This window comes from Tympanuchus pallidicinctus, unplaced genomic scaffold, assembly GCF_026119805.1.
Source record: "Tympanuchus pallidicinctus isolate F22 unplaced genomic scaffold, pur_lepc_1.0 scaffold8, whole genome shotgun sequence".
NCBI classification, from domain to species: domain Eukaryota; kingdom Metazoa; phylum Chordata; class Aves; order Galliformes; family Phasianidae; genus Tympanuchus; species Tympanuchus pallidicinctus.
In genome coordinates this window covers 6,263,948-6,268,293 of record NW_026294802.1, presented here as the reverse complement: position 1 = coordinate 6,268,293, position 4,346 = coordinate 6,263,948, and positions in this window count along the sequence as shown.

Below are 4,346 nucleotides of genomic sequence, written 5' to 3'. Positions count from 1 at the left end.
GCTTCAAACTAGTGGAAGTTATTTGCCTCATGTTCATAAACATGAATCCTTCCCTGACTTTTTGTCTCTAATGTAGGAGAAGGATCTCTTCTTGGTTATTAGTTTGTGTGCATAACTAGGATTCAAGAAACTGTATTCAAATACCTCTTCTTCCTAAGGCAACTTGATCTTTCATTCTTCATATGCGTCTGGTGGCTATAATGTTATTCTGTTAATGGAATTAATCCTGCTCCAAAATAAAAGGAAGGAAAAAGTGGATATCTGAGTATCTGAGCAGATAACATGTATTTCATGTATGAATACTATCATCATGGCAGAAGTGTCATCCTTTCATTTTTTCTTTTTGCCAGAATGAATATTTAATTACCTCTTGTACATAGCAATAGATTCAGGCCACGTGGGATTCTGTTATCCAAACTGCTGCTGCAGGAAACTGCAAGAAGCAGTTGAGGGGCCATCTGAAGTTATCACCAATAATGAGATTCAGCTGCCAGTAGTGTGGTATTGAAAAAACTTTTCATCTCCTGTAAGTTCTTGTATGCAGCTATATCCTTATTGTGAGGGTACTACTTGGCATTTTGTACAAGCTTCTTTCTCTTCTTGGTAGACAACACTTGGTGCTGTTTGAGCTGTGTAGACTGGGACCTTATGTTTTGGGCAGAGAAATGAAAAGACTGGCCCTCAGTTTCTAAACCCAGCTCTGCCATCATTCACTAGCTCATTACATGAGTGAGTCAGTTCATGTGTATGTCTAAGATTATCCATCTCTATGGTGCAATGGATTCCAATGTCTGTGTCACACATAGACATTCCACTGTGCTGGCATACCAGCAGGCAGATGCCTCATGGCTTATTCAGTAGGGCAGGAGTCTGGCTGCAGAGCAGAGCTTCCAGTTCAGAGGAAGTTCTTCCCCACAGTTTTCAAACTGAACATAGATGAATCTGAAAAATTATATATATTAAAAAAAATATATAAAGATTTTTGTGGAATTAACGTAGTGACTGAGGTGTCAGGGCAGACTGGAACTCCATCTTGGGTTTGGCAGAAGTTCATCAAAGCCAAAACTGAACTGGCATGAGCTGGTATTCTCCAGTGAATCTTCTTGGAAGACCTAGTAGGCTGCTGATCTTGGATTATCTGGTGTCTTATTTCCCCATGTACTGTCTTTTTAGATTGAAAATTATTCCACAAAATGAGCTACTGAAGATAACATAGGGACACCTCACCTAAATTTTTGGTTACTACAGAGCATCCACTAGAAAATACAAGTTTTTTATGCTTCCAGCTTGCTGAAGTCCTTTGCCAAGATAATATCTATGATGGGAAAGAAGGGCAGCTTGGAGATACCACTACCAGCTCTCTGCCCCCACTGTGCATGGGCCACAAAAGGATGACTGACTTCTTCCCTGCTCAGCCTTTCATCCACACCTTTTCCTCCTTCCTTATTTTTCCTTATATTCTTTAAAAGGTGGTGGTGGAGCAGCAGTGTGTACTGACACTCACTGACAGCATCAGGATGGATGACTTGAATGGAAAAGCTTGGAGTCTAGTTGTATTGCTGAGAGTTATATGAATGTTTATTCTCACCTTAAGCAACCTGCATTTTCAGTGTCTGAAAGGACTCACAGGCACTGGAGTTCTGGAGGACTTGCAGTTCCAACACTAAAATGTATGAGAACTGCCAATCATACAAATTTACTTTAATATGATTGTGTCAATGTCTGGCACTATGCTGCTTTAAGATCTAAATATCAAGCAGCCTGGAGACTAGCTCTCTGCTTCCTGATTTCATCAACATGGTACACTTTCCCAGAAAACACATCTTCAGGATGAACTTCACCATAAAGCTCTTCAGCTTCAAATTTTCAAAGCAATTTAAGAGTGTTTAATACTTGTAATTATTGAGGATTTCTGTACTCTTTTAGCAATCATTGTAGTTGCTGTGATTCAAATCTTCAGCAAAGCCAGAAACTGCCTTGAGCCATAGCTGGGCAACGATCTAATAAAACATAGTCAAGAGATGAATAGAAGTTGTAGAATTGAAGTACCCTGGGCACGTTTGAAAGATTTATCTCCTAGTTTCATCTGGAGGGCTTTTTATAGAGAGAAGATATTGTTCTGTGTGTGTGCATCCATATGGGAGAGAAAAACATCTATAGTTTTAAGCGGTGGGAAGGGGCTGTTCATACTTCTTGAGGAGATGCCACAGGGAAAGCATTCTTTATTTTGCATGGTCCTGTTATATCTGCAGCCGAATTTCCTTTAAGAAAGCAGATGTGAGTACATCACTCATGGTCTTAATGCCAGATTTGCCCTGCAGTTGTGGTACATGCATAGCTGCAGTCTAACATGGACTATCTGAAGACTCCAGTCAAGGGTGAGATCTTGGACCACAGATGGGGAGAGTTTGTGTCTGAGATAAGGAAAGGCCACTAGAGAGGATCCTGCAGCCAGCCTCAGTTTAAGGATAAATAAATAAATAAATAAATAGCACACAAAATAATAACAATAGAAATAATATCACAGAAAATGTAGCTTCAGAGCAAAATCTCTGGCATCTGAAAAAGGAGATTTCTGTTGCTTCTCTGTTCTCCTGCTTTAGAGGCTGGAAGTAGAGTGGAAGATTAGAGAACTAAATTGCTGTGATTCTTCTCCTTTCCCTATATAGGCTAAATATATTAAGCAGTGACAGTGAATGAGTATAAGAAGTGTCCTGTTGCCAGCAAAAAAAGCAGGGCTTTTCCAGCAAAATAGTGTGAGACAGAGCCAATCTGAATTCCTCCATCCTCTCTTCTCAACAGCCTTTTCTTTAGATAAGGAGTGGAATGATACAGCACTTCAGAGCACATCTTTTACTCTCTACCCACTACAGGGATAGTCATTTTCTTGTGGTACCCTGTTTTCTTTTTCCTTTCTCTAGGCAATCTAAAAATGAGTTTATCCCTGCTTCATAACTACTGGACAAAGTTTTTGAGAAAGCTCTTTCCTAGCTATAACATTATATTCAGTCCCATCCTTAATATGTTAGGGAAACAGGATGATTATACAGCAAGAGTTAGTCACCCTCTGTTTTAATGATGTCTCTTGCCATCTCCTTGGCATGCAAAGTTCTGTCTTACATTCGTGCACTCATCATGTGGGAGTAACCTGAAGCAGTCTTAGCACAGGAAAATCTGTACGTGTAGGAAGACAAGGGGAGTCTCCTTAGGCAAGGCAACCTTATTTGACCCTCCTCCTTCCTTTACAGCTGGTATTACTTGAAGCTGGTGCAGAGAAGAATGAGGGTACTGAGGCAAAGGCCAGAATTTGGCATGAGTGAGGCAGGAGCTGAGCAGGTTTTCTCCTGCCTTCTTGCCAGTGCCTATTAATTCTGAGCCACATTGCTGTCTGTCATTCCAGCTCCTAATTCTTCCCCATAATTCTGGTATTTATAACTTCTAAGCTAGAGTCTTCTCTCATATATGCCAATTTTACACCAGTATAAATAAAGCCAGTGTATTTTTTCTGGCTTACACTTACCTATAAAAGATGTGAGCTAGGCTCATCACTTTGACGCACCAAATGGGGTATGGCCTTTACCTTGAATCTCTTAGGTACTCTCTGTGTCCTTCTTTTTCACCTGTCTATTCCAACATGCAGCAACTTGCTCTGAAGCTGTTGCTGGAGCTACATCAGAGAGTATGTACTTGTAGGTCCTCCATGCTATGTCTCTTTGTGATAACAGTACCAGTGTTGTTTTCATCAGGGCTAGTGTCAGTGAGGAAAAGACTGACAGTAACCTTTTTGTTCAGCCTCACCTCTCCACGTTCATCCTGGTTATTGCAGATTGTCCCACAGTCCCACTGAAGAGAGCCAGTTAAGGATTTGGACCTTTCTGTGCTCTGCAGTGGCCAAACAGAGGAAGTGGCCAGCACTTGTCCTGTAGAAGTCTAAGCACAAGCATTATACGTTCCTAATAAAGAACTGATTATGTGAATCACAGTAGCAAAATGTTCTTGCAGAACATATGCTCCACTCCCTGACTTAAGCATCCAAGTGCAGCTGTACATCATTCCAGAGAAGCTTTTTGACTTAGATCCAGGTTAGCACATACCTCCCTGTGTTACAGAAAAGTAGCAACATATCTAGCACTCAAGCGCACTTTAATGAAGTTTTTTGTGGCTGTTTTATTGGATGAAAATAAATTCCAACTGGCCCATATAACAAATGAAACTCAACTACAAAAATGTAATGATATTTATTCTCACAGCTGCCAGCAAACTCACATGCACCATGAGTCATTCCAGATGTGAATAAAAACAAAGTCTGTCTGTAAAAGTAAGTTTCCTGATCCCGAGGAGACTTG